General features: G+C 42.2%; 1 long non-coding RNA gene across 1 annotated transcript in view; it reads right to left on the reverse strand.

The window, feature by feature from the left end:
- Nucleotides 1–1,288: 1,288 nt before the first annotated feature.
- Nucleotides 1,289–12,392, reverse strand: part of LOC104148936 (uncharacterized) — a 47,814-nt gene continuing 36,710 nt past the window's right edge. Inside the window, exon 4 of the long non-coding RNA XR_011141204.1 lies at nt 1,289–1,560. This is a non-coding gene — a long non-coding RNA (uncharacterized lncRNA). The remainder of the gene's footprint in view (nt 1,561–12,392) is intronic.

The following is a 12,392-nucleotide window of genomic DNA, read 5'->3' on the forward strand; positions in this document are numbered from 1 at the left end:
TGGTCTTGGGGTGCGAGTCCATCTGTGGGTGTGTGAGGAGGGCACATATCCACACACACTCCTGCACACAGATTGGCTGCTAGAACAGCACAGGAGGCACACTGCTTTCACGTAGAGGAGGTTGCATGCGATCCATCCCAAGAGCTATTTTTATGCAAAACAGAACCAAAATGACACAGAAATCTAGAACTAGAAAACTGTCCAAAGAGATCTATGTGCCATGTAACCGCACGTGCTCTGCAAAGTGGCCTGCATCAGCTCCCTCGGAGCAAATGGTGGGTAACCATAGCAATGGCAAATATGGAAGAAAATGGCTTAAAAGCTCCCATCGCTGTGTTCTATACTGTATTTGTCATTAATGAATTTAGCAACTCTGATGCCTGTTACCGCTTTTGTTTAGGTGTCTCTCAAATCCCCGTGGTCATCTCTGTTTTTTTCTCAATAAGCAGCTTTGTTACGTTTTCAAAATATGCTGCTTCCTCTTTTCTTCCCCATGTCCTCCTAGTCCTCCACATTGCATGCATAGCACTCACTTCATTAACAGATATCAAATACCTGGAGACCTGGTCAATAGCCTCAAGCTACTTTCTGCCAAGGAAAAAAAAAAAGCCATTTAATCCTACCCTGAAACCATTTGACTCATAGCCAGAATACACTTTTCACCCAAAACAATTTTCCTTAGCAGTTTTGTGGAGGACCCAGACAAAGACTTTATGTGAATATGGTCAACCAGTGGCATGTTCCATTTTCTACTACTTCACTGAAATATTCCAAAATTTTTCAATAGACTGATTGAAAGTCATTTACTTTGCAGGAGTCTTTTGTGAGCTTCCACTTTTCTATAAGTAATATCAGCTGTTTATTAATTCTATTGCTAGCTCTCATTTAGGCCAATTTGGAGTGCACCAAAGTAAAACTTTACCGCACCATAATTGTCTGCGTTCCCAAGACTCCTTTCCCGTGCCACTGTCGGTGACTCCCCGGCACATGCTAACCTGTAGCACATCATTCGTCAAAAATGTTTCATTACGGTTCCTACTGGGTTTAGTTTCAAGTAACAGTGGGGCCAGAGAGTCAAAAGTGTTTCCAGTATAATCTGGACGGACTAAACAAGAAACTGTGAGTCTGAGAGAAAGAGTCTCTTAATCCCACAGCAATTAATTGTCATAAAGTATTGTTCTGAACTGTTATTACATATTCAGGGAGAAGGAGAAAGTAAATGAACAAAAATCCTAAGTACTTGACATGCAAAATATTAAGTGAAACTTTATTTTAGAGACATATTTTAGTACCTTACGTTTTAGTGGTAGAAATGCTTTAAACGGTGCAGGAGTGCACCTAGGAATGGAAAAAATGCCCTCCTGTCAGATCGTGTCCCCGTATGGCTATGGCACATGAAGCCCGTGATTTCCCAGTGCCATCAGCAAGGAACCGACATTTCCTCAGTCCCAGCACCAGCTCCAAGTCCAGGACGTGAGACATGGGGTGCAGGCTATTTTCTCCCTAGGTGCATTACATTCCTTTTAGCTGGACTTCTCTGGCATTGGCACATCCAACCACCTAAATAGAAAATAAAACAAAATCCATTTTACAGTCTTTTAGGACTTTTAATTGACCTTTACCAGGGGAAAGGGAGAAAAAGCTGCTTGTCATGGGCTCAAGCACTTGCAGTTGCTGTGGTTACTGAAATGTGATCTTCATTAATTCCAAGGAACAGTCACAAATCTTGCTCTGAAAATGGTACACACTAGATAAATTAAGTGCACCCTATTTCTGGTTTTGAGAAAGAAAATAAAGAACTAGTGCTTGTTCACACCTCCATGCCACTAGTGCTTTTCTAGACCTCCTATTTATCCACTTTCAGTGCGGTCTTCTCCAGGCTAGAGCCTAGAGGGCTGTCCCAAGCCTTGGCCATGATATCCCGCTTTTCTGTACCTTCCCACACTGAAGGAAGATGTGACCACACTGGATTCACAGGGTGCCAAAATGATCTATCTTCTTTTTAACTGCCATGCTAATGTTGTAGCTCTTTCTTTTAACTTCAAGACCTTGCTCCTGATTCCCCTACCATATGCGTAAATATAGGATGTTTTCCACTGCAAATGCCTGGATACATTTTTCTAACGGACTTGAATAAAATTTGCAGTTTCAATGCCTATTGACTCCTTATTTGAAAGTCCTTCCGCTTTTCTTCACTGTTCATCTTCATCTTTACATGCTCTAGCCCTAATCATCAGATTCCATAATTGCATTATTCATTCTTTTTCTATTTTTTTTTGTGTGAATATATTGAATTCTTCATGGCTTAGCACAGATCTCTGTAGGATCTCATGGGAGACTTTTTTACACTTGAAAAATTTGCTGCTTCCTCCACCCTGTCCTGTCTTAAGGTAGTTTTTTTTTATTTATATGAAGGCCTTTCTTCTCATGCTGTGATTACTTAATTTCTTTAAGAGCGTCTTGTGATGCCTTAGTGATGACTTTGTCAAAATCCAGGCATGTGATATCAGCTCATTCCCCATTTGCCCACAAACTGGTTGACTCTTTTAGAGACTTCCAGTGCCCAGGGCTTACCTTTATAAAAGTAGTTTTTATTCATACCTTTTCGAAATCTGGAATTGCATCAACCAGTTGCCAAACCTCTGGTACTTTGATAGTTCTAAAACAGTTTAAATCAGTTGTCAGATTTAGTTTGGACACAATCTGAGTTCTCAGCATGACCACTGAAGTATGACTGCAATGATGTATGTATTTATAACAGTTCTTTTGTGAAAATAGAAAACTTTTTTCTTTCTCCTATCAAACTTTGAGTTATGTTTATTCTCCAGCTATTGATGTTTTACTACAGCACTGATTTGCAATTTTGTTGAACTGATTACCTTCAAAAGCTAACATTTATGTGAGTTCCCTGCATCAAAATCCATATTTTTATAAATATAATAAAATAAAGCACGCTGAAAGATCATCTTAACTTTATTTACTGTAGCCATTCTGCAATATTTAGACGTAGTAAAATTGTTAGGGTATTTTAATTGCTTTATCATTAGTCAACCGAAGCACCAGATACCCTTTCCAAAGTCCATGTGCCTAGATGAAATTGCCGAGTATGACTTGAATTCATTTTTTAGTATTGAATCTGCTACAGGATAGTTTTAACTGCCAATAGCTTCCTTTTTTGTTTTTCATTTTCAAAGTAACAACTGACATCTTTAACAAATCAATGTTTGTGACTATTTATGGGTTTGTTTGGGTCTTTTTATACTCCTTTTGGATGAGAAGCCGTATTTTCCTTTCTTGATTTTGCTAATATATTTTACAGTTGAACACTGCCGTTGTGGTACTGTTACTGCCTGAATACTGCTAAAAGCAGGCAGGAAGGGATCCAGCTCTCAGCTGCAGAATGCAAATCTTATTTCCCCACTTGAAATCTGCAAATGCAAGTAGTGCTGCATCAACATGCATGCGCCAACATAAAAGAGGTTAATAAATGACACCCACGTCCTAAGAAACCATGTCAGCACCGGAGCTGATGCTTCAGGAAGAAATCCAGAGACTGCAAATGGCCCAGGAAAGAGCTAGAAAGCTGCTGTAAGTCCACTTAAAACCTACTGGAAAAGCTCAGTGTAATTTATTGCAGAAGGACTTGCAGGGTTAGGGCACATAGGACCCAGGCTGGGAAAAGAAGTGGACATTAACAGCGTCCTCCGCCTGGCAGTGGGTCATGATTGGTGGGAGCAGGCAGCACTGCTGCTGTGCTGGGGACACAGTGAGCTCACTGTCATGGGAAACCTGGCAGTCATGAGAATCTAGCTGCCTAAAGAGTCCTACACTGCTGGGCTCGGTGTGATGAGTGATATTTTACAACTCACATCTCTCCTATGAGGAAAGGCTGAAGGAGCTGGGCCTGTTCAGCCTGGAGAAGAGAAGACTGGGGGGGGGGGGGGGGGGGGGGGCGGGACCTGATCAATGTGTACAAGTATCTGAAGGGAGAGTGTTGAGAGGATGGGGCCACACTTTTCTCCGTGGTGCCCAGCGATAGGACAAGAGGCAACGGGCAGAAACGGAACCACAGGAAGGTCCATCTGAACCTGAGGAAAAACTTCTTTCCTGTGAGGGTGACAGAGCACTGGACCAGGTTGCCCAGAGAGGTCGTGGAGTCTCCTTCCCTGGAGATATTCAAGACCCGTCTGGATGTGATCCTGGGCAACGTGCTCTAGAGGACCCTGCTTGAGCAGGGAGGTTGGACTAGATGATCTCCAGAGGTCCCTTCCAACCTCAACCATTCTGTGATTCTGTGATTCTGTGACATGCACAAGTCCCCTTCCTTTCCAAGAAAACATGAATAATTCCAGATAAAATCATGAATAATGGCTAAAACCTGTGTAACAGTCCAAATGTCAAACTTTCATTACAGCACAAATAAGTGACACCTTAACGAAGGAGGTAACGAGGACATAAGGTATTTTAACTGACAATGAGTAGCAGCTGCTCTTCATTAAAAAAATCTAAATAAATAAGGAATAGCATTTCAATTGACCTAGTAATATTATGATGTATTTAGTGGTAGAAGAATATAAGATTTACAGTAGGTTTGAAGACATTTTTCCTTCTATTTTTTCTCATTGCCCTGTAAAAAAGCTATCTTCCAACTCTTGCATCTCTGAGACTAAAAGGTTTGCAGGTGCAGGGTAGGATGCTTGGAAAAAGATTCAGGGTTAAAAATGGCAGTGAAATCCTCGTATCCTAACTCGTTCCCCTTCATTTTACTTCGTTAGAGCACGTGGTCCCCAATGACAGCATCGTTAACTTAAGTTAGCTTAAGTGTCCTGAGGAGGGAGAATATGGGGATTGCTGAGTATTTCTTTGGCTCCTTCCCCTCTCTACCCTTTTCTATACTCATTATTGGAAGAAAGCTCCCTTTTTTCTTAATCTTTGCACTTTCTTTCCAAAATGTTTACTGCTGAGCAAACTATGTAATTAGCAGAGCCATCCTGCCATTCTGCTGTGACTGTGTGTGTGTGTGTGTGTGTGCGTGTGTGTGCGCGCGCGTGCATGTGCGTGCACACACGTGTCAGCCATAAGAATTACTTTAATCAGTTTCAATGTGTTTAGGTTTACTGTCGTATTTTTAGATAGTTTCTCATTGCTATTCTATATGATCCTGTATTGCATGCCACACCTTTTAACAACATATGGTATTAATAAGAAAGCTGTCAGAAATAGAAATAATTTTCTTGATGATAAAAAATCTCACTGGTGTTTTCCCAGATACTCCACTAATATATCCACAGATGTAAGAGCATCAGTTAAAACTAATAAAAAGTTTTACTGGAGAAAATTACAGTCCCTTTCAGCTCAGCCCAAAATGCTATTAATTTAACCAAATGAATGGATTCTATGTTTGATCTGACACACTTTATTAATATTTTGTCCCTGGACCACAGAATGGTGAAGAGACCAAGATACATGTGATAAGTCAAAACAAAATAAGTAGATTTCACCAGCAAGGTCCTTCAGACTTCAGACATTATACAGGTTTTGCTGCAAAATGCAATGTGGATTTTGAAAAAGTCTTACGGGACACAAGAGTGAGTGACATTTCTCAAGTCCAACACCATTCAGTGGTTAGGATTTTTGGTCCCACTCATCTAATGGAAGGCTCTTTTGAATTTCAATCTGCAATGGGTAAAAATCTTGGATTTTCTACTATAACTGCATTCATAGTGAGGCTTGACCGAATGTGGCCCAGAGCTTGCAGATCATTGCTTATGTGGATTCAGCAGTTACGACTGGCCTCCGTCTAACTCTGGCTGTCTTAAACAGCTCTCCCAAAAACATGTGGCTGTGGTTTGGTGATGGAGAATTTGTTACCTTGCTGGGAATTTTACTGAAAGGTTCAGTCACCCTCACTGATTAAAAACAAACATTCTTCTAATATGAATTGTCTGAGTCAGCTTCCAGCCATTAGTTTTACATCATTCACCCTTCGATTAAAATCCGTTCAGTAATCGGTGTTTCCTAGTGGCTGAAAGCCATGCATGCCTCTCAATTTCCTTATCCGATAACGTGATAAATTTAGCACTAGAAATGTCTCTTCCGTGTTGCATCTGCATGCTGGCCAGGTGCTACACGGCTGTCCCGGGCGGCTGGCAGCAGCTAACCTAGGCCTATTGTGACCTTTTCAGACCCATTTCCCCAATGCCAGTGTAGCCTATATTTCTTCTTCCTGCATATACCATACTTTATTTACAGACTTTTGGTGTGAATGAACCCAATTAACATTTGCTATAGTTCACGCTGTAGGACAGCCTGTCTCTTCAATATCTAGTGCCTCCATGCAGTGCTGTTTGTGTGCCTGCACTGATTTATCACCAATGATTTCATATCAAGCACAGACAACCCATGAAAATGTTACACAGCATTACAGCTGATATGGATCTCTGATTAACCTAGATCTCAATAATCAATGATTACCTATTCACTATTAATTTCTAAGATCTTCCAGTTGGACAGCTCTTAAACCCAACAAGTGTGTGCTTTAATGAGGAATGTCACTCATTTATTCAGATATATTCTATAGGCCACTATATTAAAAGTACAGAAATAAAAATTTTGGAAATTCAAATTATGTTATTATTGTATGTGTATGTTTCTTTAGGATTACTCTAAAGCAATAGTCTTTTGAATTTAAATATATAACAAAATGGATGACTACAGCTAATTAGCTGTACCCTAAAGAATGCTAATAAGCTTGCATCCTTACTAAATAAAGCTATTTCATCCATGATAACAAAGCAGGACATTTGCAGCTTACCAATTAAGGAAGTAATAGGCATCCATAGTGCTAAGGAAAATAAGGCATTTTAAATGGAAGCAGACATTAACATCATTTCTGCCTCATTTGCTGTGCTTTACAAAGATTGCATGCAGAAGAAGAACCAGAACAAGATAAAAATCAGTGAAACATTCTCAAAAGTGGTGTGAAGTTATACAATGCGCAGGAACAAAATGAAACAAAAAAAAAAAATCACAATTGAAATCCCTTTACAATCTTAAAAAAAAAAGTGTTTTCTTCCAAGGCCATTCTATTTACTGCAGGGAATGCATTCAACATACAGATTTCTGCCACCACAATCACATTTTGAAAAATTGCACAGATAGATCACACAGACAGAAGCTGTGTTTGTGGTCCCAGGTTAAGCTTTCGCATGAAAGACAAACCAAGTGCCACTACTTTTGCAACTGCTTATTTGTACCACGGCAATGCTCTGTATGACACCGGGGCTGCAGCCCCCCTTTCCTCACTGCTGGCAGGAATGGGACATGCTCCACTTTGGAAAACAGTATCTAGAGCAGAGAGCAGAGAAAGTAAGCGCCATTACATGGTAAGAACGGCTGAGCTCCCAAGGCACTGCGCTGGCCTGCGCCTCCAGCGGTTTCACTGCACTCGGGACAACTTGGCCAGTGCTGCGCAGGAAGGTTACTGCCAGCAAGGGATAAACGCTGGTTGCCTGCTGGTGACTTCACTGCAGGGCTGCCCTTCAAGCCTTCTTTATCAGCCACCCTTCCGGGGACATTTGAACGCTGTGACTTGGGGGTGAGCCACGTGACATGGTGCCGGCAGCCGTTAGCTGTGACAAATGATTCTGCAGGAGGCCACAGTCCCACGATGTCCTTAGAGAGGATCCTCCATGGATTGTTTCTGACACTAAATGTATGAGCCCATCCGAATCCAAGTGAAAACGTTCACATGGCATTAACAGCGATTCTTGCATGCCATTTTACAAACCCAGTATAGATCAGTGAATCACACTACAAAGCCAGAAAAAATGCTGTGTACAGCGGGATCAAAAATTTGCTTCTCTTCTGGAGACCACCAAAACTCTTCCGGTTCTCCTAGAACGTTCAGGTGGAGTACCCTGTGTGCGAGCGCTGGAGCATCCAGGGAAGCGAGAGCCGGTGGGACGGGCTGGCCCAGGCCTCGGCAGATGCAGGCGGTGGCACGGCAGCGTGGGCGCTATCTGAATGTCACCACACGCAACTGCTGATACAAACTGCGTTGGGCTTGGCCCCATGACGCCGAAAGCACCCGCACACCGCCGTGCGCCGCAGCGCACGTGGGAGGTGTCCCACATGTCCCAGGGAGCTGCCCGTGGGGTACGACACCTGCAGGGCCTGTCGTCGAGCCCAGCGAGCCAGTGTGCCGCGTCCTGGGAGGGACAGCCACCTCCCGGGAGCCTGCTCTGCTCAGCACCATCACCCCCGCGGCCGCCTGGCCCCCAGCACCGGCCTCCAGCCAGTCTAGGGAAGCGCAGCATGCCAGAAACCCAAACGAGTGAACGTTTCGCTTGCTTTCATCAGCGCCGGACCCTACTACCCTTTCATCTTGCCGTATTTCTGTTCCTTTCATACCTTTCAACTCAGGACCCCTTTGATTTGGACTGTTCAGGGCCAGCAGCAGGGAAGAAACTTTTAAAAAGTTAATTGGCTCCACATTGACATTGTTCTTCAGTAACCAGCTCTCCTTGCAATGTAACGGCACAGGAGAAATGGATAACTGTATTGACATTCTGTTCTCTGTCAACAGATTTTATTTAAGGATTATGAGAAAACATTAAAACAAGCGTCCTCTTGTATCTTCTACCCACTGTGCAAGTCTGGGGCTTGTGAAATAAACATAATGTCATATTATATATGAAGAAAATAGTATGAAAAAGATTCTAGAATTATATATAAACAGCTATGGGGTTTTCTTCAATTGACCAAAGTTCAAGAGAGAAATAGAAAAAAATGTAAAATTAGTATGCAAGAATTAACCATTCAGCAAGCCTCCTCCAACTTACACAAAGAAGATGAATTTGAATGCTGCAGTTAAGCCAGGATTTACAGTACAAATGACAGTAGAGCTAGCAATCATCATCTGGATGAAGAAAGGTTTGCTTTGTTCGTCTAGCTGATATACGGACAGTTGGGAATGGTTATGCTACCCTATTTATGTGAAAGCAAAGATCCAAAGGAAACTAAATCTGTGTAATTGATTTCATTATAAAACTAATTCCTCACTAGCACAGCCGTTGCAAGCATTTGCTTTTTATAATATGTACCCTAATAATAAGGAATGCAGGGGTCATGTGTTACGCGTAAAGTTCTACGTGATAGCTATGCACATTTCATAAGCAAGCCATACAATTCTCCAAATTTTAAATGAGAGTCTATGAATTGTAAATATATTAAACTGACTTTATGAAATAAATTTTGGCAATGGAGTATGGCAGCAACACAGACAACTCCTCTGCCTTTTCTACGGTCTTTCTATCAAAATCTGAACTGCTGCATTTTGAGCCCAGTGTCAAATTTTAACTTCATTGTGGTTATTCTTGTGAGTAAAGAGTGAGGGGAAATGTCTGTTCTTCCCTGTAGCGCCATGTAGAAGGGAAAAATGACAAGAAAATGCTGGCATCACCACATTATTGACTAGCACTTACCAGGAATGGCCAGTGCCTGTCTGAAGCGCTCCTGGGCTCTCCAGGGGCTTCCAGGCACGCTCCACACCTGGCTCTGCGTGTGATGCCGGAGCCTCGAGGGCTGGCAAAAGGCTGGGAAGGGTGGGAGAGGGTCTGGCACCCAGCAAAATCATGCAGTTACAGAGCTAAGGATGAGCACCCCGGTTCAGTTCTGAATCTTTTAAGGTGTCGGCTTTCAACACAAGGATTTCTGAGACTGATGGGGTGGTCCTGGATAACCGCTGAGGATCACTGTGAACATTTGGTCCTTTCTGTTTCTCTGAGGTGCAAGGTAGGACTTCATCACTGCACAGTAGAGCAGGTTCCTGGCCCTGTATAGATTTAAACTTTTTAACATGGTATTACCATCCTTTTGTTTTAAATCCTTTAATAATGTACAAGGACAGAAAGCTGTTTGTTTGCTTGTTTTATCTTCTTTGTTTTGTTCTTTGATTTTGAAAATGTCATTGCTGGTATTTCAGTACAATGGTCCATTTCCAGCAGCAAGTGCTCTTACTAACCAGTGGCTTAAGATTAAAGTATTTTGACATTGAAACTTTGGCCATGAAGCAAGAGTTTCCAGTTCTAGCTCTTTTCATGATAGTGCACTTTAATGATCTGACCTGATCTAAGTGCTCGTCTAAGTGTTTTCTTGGCACTGGACAGTGTCTGAATACACTAACTCATCAGCCCCTGGAGCAATGCAATCCACTCTTTGATTGTTCTCTTCCAGTCATCACTTCCATTTCTGTCCCTGATCCTTATCGCCTTTATTTTTCCTTTTCAAGTGTCTTTAACATTAAACTAAATGCTGGCACACACATCTGAAGCCAGCCAATCTCACTCAAAAGCAGTGACAGAGATCCAGAGTTTGTTCATGAATTTCGGTACATTCATGATATTCAGGGCTCAGAACTATGCTTGTTGTGGGTATGTATATTTTTCAGAAAATTATCTATCGGTAGTTAATTACCCTCAAGTTGTCATATATTCTACATTTAGAATATGTCTTAAGTATATTTACAATATATCTATTGCTATGAATCAGAACTAAAACTAAGACAGAGATCTTAAGGTCACCTACTGATGTCACCTACATGACAAGGAAAAAAACAGAAAGTGGTTTAGCAAGAAGAAAATCTATGCTGCCGTGGTGACTGCTGGAAACTGAAACCATGTGGAAAGAGGGTGCTGAACAAACAACAATCGACTTTAAAGTTAAAAGTTTGTCATATTAACTGGAAAGAAGCACCTAAGGAAGTAGAGGTCAAGGCAGCCTTAGGACTGCAGGGCTGAGTGACTGGGGAGACATCCTGGAGGCAGAGCCCTTGACCCTCTCCAGGACAGCGTGCACAGTTCCTTAGTGAAAATGCCCCTAACCAAACGTGGATACAAGGAGTCAGCCCTGACACGATAATGAACGCTACATGCTGACAGATAGTTTGGCATGAGCTAGAAGGAAACTTCCCCCCGTACAAGATGAGGAACAATCTGACAAAGCAGAGGGATCTGACTTCCAGAGGTCCCTGCTGCTCTCTTTCCTCTGTAATCAAGCTCAGTAAAGCTATCTCATCAGCTTTGCAAAGCAAATGTATGAGACAAACTCCGTTAAATAGAATTTTTTTTGTTTGTTTTTAGTTCTCTGTGCCTTTAGTATTTAGGATGACGTGTATTACATAGGCAATATCCTTTAGCTGCCTCAGAAGGGGCAAGGGAGAATTGCTGAAGGCTAGTGTTTGTAGGAGCTGGTCTTCTCCTCGTCATTTCAGGTTACTTCAGGTTTCAGGCTAGCCAAGTTATATTTGCCTTTTCTTGTTCTGGAGCATCTCAATTCCAGCAGCCTACAGTAAGAAACTCATTTGACAAACAGTGTAAAAAGACCATTACTGAAAACAGGAAAAGAAGTAAACTGCACCGAACCACCACCTATGTGACCCATTACACTGCCTTAAACACCAGCGGCAGAATACTCAGAACGATGACTGGAGTAACCTTGTATCACACAGCTGTGTGCTGGATCAAGTAGAGGGATGGTGGGATCCACATCCTTAAAGATGTTCAAGACTTGGCCAGTCAAAGCCTTGGCTAACCTCATCCAGTGTTGACAGGAGTCTCATTTCAAGTGGGAGGTTGGACTAGAGAGGTCCAAAGGTCCTTTTCTCCAACATTTCTGTGACCCTCTAGCACAGTTACCCTATACTGGGACTACTTGCTTCTGCAGACCTGAATAAGCTGAGGAACTGCCTCTTTCCTGCTTTTCCCACCACGTCTTCAAGAGGTGGGACCAGGACAAGTGCTAACTTTGCAGGTGCTTGCCTCTTCCAGAACTCCAGCTTTCAGGACTGACTCTGTAGTTACTCAGCGATAGATAATAAGGAAAGCAAGCACACAGGCACACGTAAACTTCATGGATGCTGGAAGTACATCAGGTGGCAGAAATGTTCAGGTCTGCACCAAACCATAGAACACCTCTAGGTATTTCCTTGCTCTTAACCACTCATTACTCTTAACCACTCATTAATTGTTTGGGGTTGTGACAGAGAGTCTGAAAAGATTAAGACACCCTTCCCTGCCGCTGCATCCCCTCTGGGTCTTGGTCTCTCTTCTCCTCTACAGTTTACTTCCTGCCTCTTTTTTGCTTTAAAATGATTAGAGAAACTCGCTTTTACAGTCACTTTGTACATTCTCACCAAGTAATCAGTTCCTTCACCAGATCATCTGTTCTTAGTTTTTATTATTACGTATTTGTGCTACATTGGTCCATGTGACCATAGTGAGCCCTGTTGCACCGGAGTTTTACAAATATGACCAAGAGCAGAAAACAAAAGAAAAATACTGTGTCAGAGAACTTACAAACTAAGTGTAAAGCCAGAGATGACAAGTGACAAC

Source organism: Struthio camelus, chromosome 5, assembly GCF_040807025.1.
Source record: "Struthio camelus isolate bStrCam1 chromosome 5, bStrCam1.hap1, whole genome shotgun sequence".
In the NCBI taxonomy this organism is placed as follows: Eukaryota; Metazoa; Chordata; class Aves; order Struthioniformes; family Struthionidae; genus Struthio; species Struthio camelus.